Genomic DNA, 12,038 nt, shown 5'->3' on the forward strand with positions numbered 1-12,038 from the left:
GTTTCAAATGCATGGATGCCATGATGGATAAATCTTCTGAGAAGGAGGTGAGGTACTTGGGAATGGTACCCTCTTTTCATTCTGGGTTGATGAGTCCAGGAAAAAGGAATGATGGTGTTCTCTTAGAAATGTCTTGAGCTGGCCTGGGATCTGGACCTGCCTGCCCTCCCAGGGGTGCATGGGAGGGAAACAATCCTGAAAGATGCTAACATACATAGTGTGGATGAGAAGACTAGAGGCAACAATGCCTAACTTACAAAAGAAAGAGGCAAAAGACCAGCACTCCAGATGAGGGACGATGGGGACAAGTGCATATCCTAGGATTCATCCTTATGCTGTCTCCTCTAAATTCCAATTTACAGAATAATGTTCAATGCCAGAATAAACTCCTTTTCTTAATAAATGAATGACGAAAAATTTGAGCCAATTTTTCAGTAACGTGCAAATTTTATTTAACAAGTTACTCAATGGACCCATGAGTAAGTGTGTTGGCGAGGGAGGTGGCAGTGACCCACCCTTGTTACCGAGGGCTCCACAATTGTAAACCATCAATGCAACCAACCAGAGTGGACAAGTGACTTAACCAGTGCATACTTTCCCACCTGTAAGCTCAAATAATTCTAGAACCTTGGATTTGAAGAACAAGAACCCTAAATCGAGTCCCACAGAAAATAATTCAAAGACCACAAACCCCCACAAGAACATGGCACAGGGTAGAAAGAATATAAAATATAGAGATTGAACTTAGGAGAGAAACTAGCATATTAAGAGTTTTATTCATTTTCTTCTCTTCATCCCCACACCAAAGTGTACATACATGCCCACACATGTCCATTCACACCCTCGTGCAAAGCAAAACTTCTGCCTCGTGACCTGTAACTTATTACCGTTTCTTCACTTTGCATCAAAAGCAAAATTTTCTCTAATCTTAAAGCCAGACCAGACAAACTGGTGCATTACAGTATCAACTGGATGCTTGTAATTAGTCTTGTCTGAGAGGTTTAAGAGAATCTGTCCAGACTGTGTTGTAAAATGCAGCTGGTAAGGGGCATGGTGGCTGAGTTACCACTGCTGATTTGAGAGCTCGGTCGAGAGCTCCCCCATTCTCTCTGAGGTCTCATCTGTAAGTTGAAGGGATGAGTCCAAGATGACCTTCCCTCTCTCATTCTTAGGTGCTCACCCAGGGACCAAACACACCCTTCTTTCTTATCTTGCTTCCACACCTCCCCACTTAATAAATCCCAATTTATCCACAACTCCAGGAACTGACAACAGAAGAGGCAGCTGAACTGCCACAGCCTGCCTCTGAGCTTTCCTCTCTGAAATCCAAGAGCCAAGCTCCAACCCTGAAAGGGAAACGAAAATTCCCCAAGACAAGGTGCCACCTTCGAAGAACCTGCAGATCACGGCCCCACACGTCTGTGATGAGGGAGTGCTGGAAGAAGGAAGACCGGTCAGAAAACTGAGCTTCCATTTCCACTTACTGCTCACTTCAGGTGGCTCCGGCATTGCTCCTTGATAAACAGAAATGAGAATTTCTAGGATTATTTCAAGTTGAGAAGGTGGCACCCAACCGGTACCTTGCTGATCACCTGCTTATACCTTCCCCAACTTAAGTTCTGCACAGCCAGGATCTCAGGGGTCAAGTTCATGATCAATCCAGGAAGGCAAGGCTCTTTCAAGCAGTCTCTGAGTAAAGGCAAGTACACGCATTATTATGAACATACATGATGAGCTCAGGCTCCTACCCAAGAAATGAGCACAGGAGCAGTACAAGTTTGCAAGATTTGACAGGACCAGAGCTCGAACAAGTATCAACACCACCTTTTTAAAAAGTAGAGTCTAAGATACAGAGATTACTGGAGAAGCAGAACTACAAAATAAACAACTAATGAACCGCAGCTTGGGAAGAAAATTCCAAGAATTCTTAATAATACTCCCACCCGGCACTCAACCCCCATCTGTATTTTCCTCTCCATATTTACAGGGGCTTTTCAGCCCAAGATCTAATGCTTAACTTCATAACATCTTATGATTTATAATAAAATCATTTATAAGATTTTTACGACCAAAATGATTATTCCCCCTTTGGTTTTTGGAGACATTTCTGTTCATAAACCTACCATTAACCAGGGCCCATGATTTCTGGTACTTAAAAAAGAAATATGACAAACACCTTAAGTCAGTCTCTCACACACCCCCCCCACAAAAGAAGACATTGCCATTTGGTGATCTTAATGCTACACAAATTTTTTCTTCCAGAAAAGATTCAGTCAATACTTTTTTCCTTCCTAGCACAGCTGGTTTTTAAATGGCATTATAAAGCAGATGGAATGCTAATAACCAAAAGCCAGAGGGCTGATTAGGCTGTTTGCAATCTGCACTTCACAAATAAAGAAGTATTACTGAAAAGTAAAGGTCACTCAAAATGAATTGCGTTCCATCAAGAGCTTCGGCAGGGACACCAGGGCTGACTATTATTGATTGCCATAAAATTCTCTGGAAAAGGAGAAATGCAGCATTGTCACGAATTTCTCCTGGCATGGAAGGATTTACTCAATTGAACAATGGTTCGCCTTACTTAGCGAGCCACTGAAGCACCCGTGAAACTCTCTGTGCACGTGTAGAAACTGAATTGATGCAGAGGTCACTCCATTAGCCCAATGTTCAATAAGGTGCTTCTGGGCCAGAAGGTTCACGAGGAAACAAAGGGCTAGACCAAGGTTCACATCCTCACAATCAAAAGAGGGAAGGATCACTTGCAAGGCACGTCACCACATCTCTCTCAGAAGCATCTATAAAAGTTTTTTATTCAATCATGAATCACTGGGGTGGAAAGTAATGTGGTCCATTCATTCTGAGCCTCCCTTCTATCTCTGCTTCATTCCAAGCAGATGCGTCACAACTATTTTCTAGATTCTCACCTGAGCAGCAAGACCCGGGGCAGAGATGGGGCTTCTTGGAGGCATGACAGACCTCCACCCATTCTGCATGCTTTGAAGGACACAGTAGCCCAGATGTGACCGAAAGACCCTTCTGGCCCATATGCACAAGTTATTCCAAGTGTCTGCAGTTCCACTCACTGGATTAACTCCTTGGCTAAACGTTTACAGGGTCATCTTCTTTGCTTGGCTCTACCTTCTCTCCTTCTGGTGCTTAGCTGTCCCCTCCCATCACTGGGCAGGGAGGGCACCCCACTGTTGGCTGTACCACCCAGGTGTAACCATTCCAGAGATCAGCCCAGGCCTTAGACCAGAGTCACTGCAGCTACCCAGAATCGAATTTCTCCGGTGAAGCCCCCTCCTCTAAAGTTTTTGATTCTGTTTTTTTCAATGGTGGTAAAATAAACATGATATAAAATGGCCATCTTAACCATTTTTAAGTGTACGGTTAGGTGGCATTAAGTACATTCACACTGCTGTGCCACGTCATCATCCATCTCCAGAACTCTCTCCATGCTGCAAAACTGAAACTCTGTACCCATCAAATAATCACTCCCTATTACCCACTCCCCCAGCCCCTGGCAACTTCCATTCTACTTTCTGCCTCTTAAGAATTTCACTACTCTAGGGACCTCATAAAACTGGCATCAGATGGTATTTGTCCTTTCTTGACTATCTTCATGTAGCTTAATGTCCCAAAGGTTCACCCATGTTGTAGCATGAGACAAGATTTCCTTCCTTTTTAAGGCTGAATAATATTCCACTGGATGTGCAGACCACATTGTGTGTACCCAATCTTCCACTGCTAGACACATGGGCTGCTTCTACCTCTTGTCTGTAATGAATAATCCTCCCCTGAACATGAATATACAAAAATCTCTTTAAGTCTCAGCTTTCAATTCCATCAGTACACACCATGAAGTTGAATTGTTGGGTCATATGGTAATTCTATTTTTAACTTTTTTTTTGAGGAACCACCACATTGTTTTCCTAGCAGCTGCACCATTTCTTCTGTAGTTTTTAAGATGTCCTTAGGTGTCTGTGATGAGAATACGAAGGTGAAGAACCAGTGCTGGGCCCGCAAAAACCATCTCCTTTCCATTAAATCAATGCATGGCAACTACTACTGAAAGTTGCTTTGTTTTTACACAGTGAAAACAGCTGTGTTTTTCTCAGTCAGTTCTGGTTATGCTGATAAATGGATAGGAGATGTGATGTTCTGAAAATTGCCCAGGTCGATACTTAGTTTAATAGGAGCCTCCTCAAGATCATACTTTAACCAAAAAGGAATGAAAAGTGTAAACCAGGATTAGGAGAATTCAAAAATGAACTTTCGCTTTGGAGTCACACTTCAAAAACGATGCAGCCTAAGATCTAAATTCTTAATTGTACACAAAACTGAGGGGAAAGTAATCAGCACCGAGCAGGCAGTTTATTCAATTTATATCTGTGATTAGCCATTCCATGTCTGACTTACGGCTTTCGGGTAAATGGGTACCAATTTATTTTTCCTCCACAGAGCTCCATGCGTGAAGTGTAATTACAAATTTGTTTGCATTTTCTGTGGTGTGGAATTAAAATCATAACCTTCCTGGAGACTTGGAACAGGATGATTTCTTGTCTTTTAATGTTTCCTCAAAATACAAGTAGATGCCAAGTAGAGTTTCATATTGAATGCAAAATAAGCCCACTGGTTCTGGCCACATGACTCTTGAAATTACTGTTTTTACCTGATGAAACAACCAGTTACAAGATGATAGTAATTTCCCCCAAAATCGGAAATTTTGTGTTTACCGATGTCAACTTTTCATTGTGTCACACTGCTGTATCGTTAATATGGACTTTAGTTAATGGATAGAAAAACTTTACCTGAATGGACCCTTCGTGAAGCTAGATCGATGAATCTTCTTGTAGGCAATTTTTCAGTAAAAGCCAAGAAACTTCAAACTCCGCCTGCCTGAGTCACAGCCGGAGCTGGGGAGGAGCCGGGAAGGGCAGCCCCAGCCCAGAGCGCAGCCGGCGGCTGCGGGGAGAGCCAAGCGGGGCGTTCGGGGATCAAGGGGGAGAGCGCGCCGGGGGCCGTGGGGCCCGGTGCACGCAGTCACCGTGGTGACCCTGCTGGAGAAGCTGGCCACCATGCTGGAGGCGCTGCGCGAGCGGCAGGGGGGCCTGGCCGGCTCCGTGAGCCGCATCCAGAGTGGCCTGGGCGCGCTGAGTCGCAGCCACGACACCACGAGCAACAGGCTGGCGCAGCTGCTGGCCGAGGCGGATGCTGCCCAGGAGCGCGCCGCGCGCCGCGCCACCCCGCTGCAGCGGCTGGAGGCCGATCACCGGCTGCTGGTGGCGCGCGGGAAGCTCCAAGTTCTGCTCCTCCAGGAGGAGGCAGAAATCCCAGCCAGAGCCTTCCAGACGGCGTCGGAGGAACAGGCCGACGATGGCCCAGAGCAGCCGGAGGCCGAAGATGAGGAGAGATCAGACGAGGAGCCCGTGGAGTCCAGGGCGCGGCGGCTGCGGCGCACCGGGTGCATAAGGTCCAGAGCCTGCGAAGGGCTCCACCGGGCCGTAAACGCCCTGCTGCGCCGGCACCCAAGACTGTTAAGCCCCCTCGCCTTGGGCCTGGCCGGAGTGCTGAGGGCCAGCCCGAAGCCCAGCCTGCGCTGGAGGCCAAGCCAGAGCCAGAACCTCCGCGAGACACCGAGGAAAATCCCGGGAGACCTGAGGCGGCCGATGCGGCCGTGTTCCAGATAGAAAGTGCGGTCTGAGGGCTGGTGCTGCCGGCCTCCCCCGTGCCTATGCCTGGTCCCACAGTAAATCTTCCTCTCCGAATGCAGCATTCCCACCCAAATAAGGAGTGAATCCTGCATCCACAGTCCAGTTCCGGCCCTCCCTTCCCGGCTTCTTCAGCCTAGCATCCTCTGAAAGAGGAACAGCCACTCACACCTGCTTGCACTCACTATCAATAAAAATAATGTCACCCCCCCAAAAAAAGCCAAGAAACTTTAAGTGTTTTGGTAAAGACTGATGTCTTTAATGCTGGCTTGAGGAAACCAAGGCTGTGTGTTAAAGCAGGGCCTGACACCATCCGTCCAGGTTCTTTTGCTCGGGTCATGTCCAAGTGCAGTGCTAAGGCTCACCCCATGCGTTCCTCCCAGCTCCACTCACCTGGGCCATTCTCACGCCCTCCCCAGGGGCCGCTCCAGCCCTGCCAACCTTCGACCTCCTGCTCCAGTGCACGGGGCCTTGGCTTCTACTTGGGGTTTCCTTGTATAGACTTCAGCCAACCTGCTCTACCTCTTACCTCCCCAACTCTACTGAACATTTCATGAAGAAAAGCAAACCTGGAAATATTTTTTCCTGTTATACCTTGTTTTATTATCTGTTTCTGCCTAATCCCGCCCTCCCCCCCCCAACTCACCCAGCGCAGGCGCACATACACACACAGCTCAATGCTGGAAATGGACGGAAAAAAGGAAAAAATAAAAGATCAAGTGTGTCGAGTAACAGGAAAGCTAGGAAACATTGTTTTTCATGGTTGTAAATATGCCTTTCTTCATTATACAATGGAGACACAGACATGTAAAAAAAAGGTGGAAAAGATAGAAAAGGGTGAAAACATTACCACAGCCCCACCCTCCTAACTGCAACCATGTAAGCATCAGAGAATATTTCCTCCAGCCTTCTGTCCTTCGCCTGGATTCATTTCTTACCTGTGATCATCTTTTCCTTGCTCTGTTCAGACAGAATATCAATTTTTTCCTACGTCTCTAGTCTCCCTTTAGAATCTCCTCTCAGAAGCTCTTCTGCTGCTGCTCTTCCTAGCAGGTGTTTTCTGGGGCTCATCTCTGCTGTCTATGCTAATCCCAACCCCACAACTACTGCCAAGCCTGGACCCACAATTCCCAAACTGTGCGTGTAGGTGCTGGATGCCACAGCCAATGCACAGAGCGCTGTGGGATGTGTGACATTTCCAAGGGGAATATAGCCATGTTTGACACTTGTTGGATACCGTGCAAAATACTAGCTCGAGGTAGCTCCCAGTATCAACATGAGATCACCTACATTCCTTTGAATGATGTCATCTTTGCAAAGCGGGGTTCTGGGAAGTAGTTGTGATAAAAAGCAAGCACTGTACAAAAATCACAGTGGAACAGGAAAAGATCTCCCATCTGTTTCCAAGGTTTGAGAAGTCGTGCAGTGCCCCATGGTGCACACATACCATTGCTAAGTGTTCTCCAGAGAAACAGAACCAATAGGGTGTGTGTGTGTGTATGTGTGTGTACGTACAGAAAGAGATTGATTTTAGGAACTGGTTCACACCATTGTCAGGGCTGGCAAGTCCCCAATCTGCAAGGCAGGCTAAGGCCTTAGGGGAGAGTTGATGATGCAGATGAGTCTGAAGACAGTCTGGAGGCAGAATTCCTTTGTCCTCCAAGAACCTCAGCCATTATCTCTTAAGGTCCTTGGAAGATTGCCTGATGCCCACCCACAGTACGGAGAGAAATTGCATTTCTCGAAGTCTACTAGTTCAATTCACATACAAGCAAAATCTTAAAAGAATTTAGCAACACCAAACCCATGCTAAAAGAAATATTCACAGGTCTACTCTAAATAGAAAAGAAGCAGGATGCTACAAAAATGAGAAACTCCTAACTGGAAAGGAGATAACTGCCATGAATTACAAAAAGAATAAATATAAAATTGTAAAAGAAGACATCTAAATCATTAAGAGTGGGAGAGGGAAGCAAGGAAAGCCACTGTGGAAAACAGTATGGAGATTCCTCAAAAGACTAGGAATAGACTTACCATATGACCCAGGAATCCCGCTCCTGGGCATATATCCAGAAGGAACCCTACTTGAAAATGACACCTGCACCCCAATGTTCATAGCAGCACTATTTACAATAGCCAAGACATGGAAACAGCCTAGATGTCCATCAACAGATGACTGGATGAAGAAGATGTGGTATATTTATATGATGGAATACTATTCAGCCACAAAAACTGACAACATAATGCCATTTGCAGCAACATGGATATTCCTGGAGAATGTCATTCTAAGTGAAGTAAGCCAGAAAGAGAAAGAAAAATACCATATGAGATCGTTCATATGAGGAATCTAAAAAAAAAAACACCGAAAAACAGAAATATAGAACAGAAACAGACTCATAGACATAGAATACAAACTTGTGGTTGCTAAGGGGGTGGTGGGTGGGAAGGGACAGACTGGGATTTTAAAATGCAGAATAGATAAACAAGAGCATACTGTATAGCACAGGGAAAAATATATACAAGATCTTGTGATATCTTACAGTGGAAAAAAAAAGTGGCAATGAATAACTGTTCATGTATAACTGAAAAATTGTGCTCTACACTAGAATTTGACACAACACTGTAAAATGACTATTACTCTAAAAAAAAAAGGAAAAAAAAAGTCTACTAGTTCAAATCTCATCTAAAAAATACCTTCATAGCAACATCCAGACTGGTGTTTGATCAAATATGTGGGTACAATGGCCAAGCCAAGTCGGCATATAAAATTAACCATCACTTGAGGATGAAAAAAAAAAGATATACATATATATATATATATATATGTATTTCCCTTTCACTTATATGATTTTATTTTCAATTGCCCACTAGGTCGTTAGGACATAAACACTAAGTTGTTCAGACTTTACCACTTAATGACCAGAAGTGCTAGGTCTTTCTTTTGGCCTACGGGCACTGAGAATGCCATAAACAGAACAAACTTGAGAACACACCTGTATACACCAATGGCTGCAGCCCACACTCCTCAAGTCCAGACACACACATTCTAAACGCTTGTGAATATGCATATATTCCAGATACATTCCAATACACAAGTAGGTTCTAAATGTATGTCAATATACATGTGTATTCCAAGGAGAACTCCCCAGTTACCTCATCTCAAATGTCTCAAAACTCAATTTCTTATTTCTTCCACCAAACCCAGTGTCAGTGCGACTTCCAGTAACATCTTTTTCAATCCCCACCACTTCTCCCCATTAACTGTCCCAATCCACCCCCACCATGGCATTCTCTTGATGCATAATACAGTGATTTTTTACCTATGCTACATTTTATTATAAAGATAAAATGAAATAGATGAACCCTAATCTCAAATTATGGGTTTATCATTTTTAGGGGAGAATATTTATTTTTCACTTCTTTCATGTCTTCGTATTTAGAAAAAGCAGTCAAGATAAGGTAGAGAAAGTACCCAGCCGGGTGATGAATAAGAATTTTTTTTTAAGGGAAATTCTCCTTGATTTAGAAAAGAACAACATTTTAAAATGTTGCCTCAAAGGAAACATTCTAGAGGCAGAAATTTCATTAAAATGAGTCTTGATAGGATGAGGCCATCCCATAATAATAAATTTGAGCCAGTCTCTGTTCTAGCCATGAGCCCAGCCCCACTCAAATAGCTGAGTCTGTGGGTGGCTTAGAAGACAAGTGCAACATTTGACCTTATAAAGCAAAAATCAAAGGCAGATAATGCTTTGAAAAGAAAAAAACCCAACAACATTCATTGTATCTATTTTCCCCTGAGAGCATAAGCACCTGAGAGTGAAAGATAGCCAACTATTACCAGGCAAAAAACTTTGATCGAAAATTGTTTTTCACTTATTTCTCATAATTAAAGCCGAAAACCACTAGAAGTTATTTCCTCTCTTATTTCGCTTTCTTGTTTTTCTCGGCAATATTTGCTCTATTGAATAAAGATGTGTTCCATCATGCATTGTAATATTTATGGGACTGCTCTCCTGAGATATAAGGCAATGTGATTTTTCTCTCTCAAGAAGGGGAACTTGTTATTCACGAGGGCAGTTGGTTTGCCATTAAAAAGAAGCCAATCCATTCAAATGGGGCTGTGGGCTCCGGCTGGGTGAGCGTTGCTATCACCAGCCCTCAACATACCTCAAGACCTAGGCGGCCCTGTAAAAAATTTAGTATTGTAATGAAAGCATACATCAGAAGGCTAAAAAGAAATGGTAACTCAGAGGAAGGCCATAAAATATTTGGTTAATGCTAAAAACTAGGGAGCATTACAGGTTGCATGTATTCATCTAATAGAAAAACAAGTCTACATGATGAGATTTACAATCAAGGCAGCAAAATATAAGTGAACTCAAAATTGGGGCTTTTTGGATAAGCAAGAAATCTAATAAAAAAGCACATTTGACAAAGGAACAGCACAGTTAAGCGTATTTATATTTCTCTGTGAAAGTACTTTCTCGGTTTATTCTCCTTGGCCAATGTATACATTTTTGGGCAGTGAACTAGGGGAAAATCTATAGGCTGACATATATTGCAGCATTTTTGGGAGATGAATTTTGCCACCCGGTTGACGTTTATAATAACTTATAATTCCAGCATTTTCTAGACTACACAATCTCACCAGCACCCCCAGACACTCCGAATAAACATAACCTGATTTTTCCAACACCATTGCTAAAAATAAAAGGACCACACAGGGGGAGTATCTTTCATGATCACAAGAACTATTGGAACAGGAAGTTTTCCTTAAATTCATTTCATTCAAAGCCTTTTGAAAATTAGCACTTCTCCATGGAAGACCACAGAACACTGGAGCCAGAAGGAATATGCGGGCATAGAGTCACTGGCTTGGAAATATACTATTTTTTTTTTAAATTACAATGCTGTGTTAGTTTCAGGTATACAGCAAAGTGATTCAGTTATCCATGTATGTATATTCCTTTTCATATTTTTTCATTATAAGCTATTACAGATATTGAATATAGTTTCTTGAGCTGTATAGTAGGTCCTTGTTGTTTACCTATTTTATATATAGTGGCATGTGTATCAGTTAATCCCAAACTCCTAATTTATCCCTCCCCACTCACTTTCCCCTTTGGTAACCATAGTTTGTTTTCATTGTGTTTGAGTCTATTTCTGTTCTGTAAATATGTTCATTTGTATCATTTTTTTTAGATTCCACATGTAAGTGATATCATATAATATTTGCCTTTAGGCAAAGGGGATACCCTGTTTTTGCAGCCCGCCCTCTGCCCCAGTTTGCAGGAACAATGAGCTCCCAAAGGGGAATGAAACCATTCAGGAGTCATTTTGGTGTTCTTTTCTAGAAGCAGAGTGTCAAGAGCTGATAAAGTCAGCTAGGCATGGACACAGGGTATTTTGGGACAAGTCCACTGTATTCTGTAAAAATAAGATCAAGAAAATTCAGAATGTCAACCGTTTAATCTTTTGAAATGTAATCCTGAAGTTTCTGGTCCAGTCCATTACCTCACACAGGATGACAGTTCATCCCGGTTTGCCCAGGGCTTTCCCAGTAAGAAAACTGGAAGTCCCAGGTCCTGGGAAACCCCTCTCTGCTGGCCAAGGGGGACAGGGCAGTTACTCTACCCTCCACGTAACATTATAAAATTGCTCCTGCTGGCAGCTAACCTCCCCTCCCTTTGAAGTGACTCAAACGACAGTCATCCAGCAACCGATGAAGAGCCCGGATGAAAAATACCTGTCAGAATCGATGCACCACCTGAAGGAGGTGGAGGAAACCTGGTGTTTCCTAAGTCATCATCAGAATGTGTCCTGAACATATGAACACCACTAGCTGACGATGCTCTAGATGGGGCTGGATCTCATCTTTTAGGTAGAAAGGGGTACTCAAAGCGTTTAAAGACACAGGGAGGCAAACTTGAAGTTACTGTTTCAATGATCAAAAGGTAAAGTCATCACAAATAACAAGATGTGTGAAGTATAAACTCATACTGTTTCACTGTTCATAGTTTTAAAATACTTAACTCCCATTCTGGCAACAGACAACATTACAATCGTTTCTATCACACTTGAAAATATACTAAGATTCAGAGCCCAGGCGCAGGTCTGGCTGATTGGCTGTGCCAACGTGGGGTGGGAGGGGGTCTGCCCTCTATGAAAAGAGAAAAGTGCTTTTTTTCAGGATTCCTCAAAGCTGCAACCTCCTTCCTTTCAAATAGTCTCCAACACTCAGAATTACTCTCCAGGAAGTAGATGGAGACGTGTGTTTACCCATGTTTCTACCTCCTCTAATGATAGGATTTCCATTTTTGAAGT

General features: G+C 43.4%; 1 protein-coding gene and 1 pseudogene across 13 annotated transcripts in view; one reads left to right on the forward strand and one right to left on the reverse strand.

The window, feature by feature from the left end:
* KIAA1217 (KIAA1217 ortholog) overlaps positions 1-12,038 on the reverse strand; it is a 669,685-nt gene that overhangs the window by 180,172 nt on the left and 477,475 nt on the right. The window lies entirely within an intron of this gene.
* Positions 24-5,890, forward strand: LOC102525542 (caveolae-associated protein 3 pseudogene; annotated as a pseudogene).

Source organism: Vicugna pacos, chromosome 35 (assembly GCF_048564905.1).
Source record: "Vicugna pacos chromosome 35, VicPac4, whole genome shotgun sequence".
In the NCBI taxonomy this organism is placed as follows: domain Eukaryota; kingdom Metazoa; phylum Chordata; class Mammalia; order Artiodactyla; family Camelidae; genus Vicugna; species Vicugna pacos.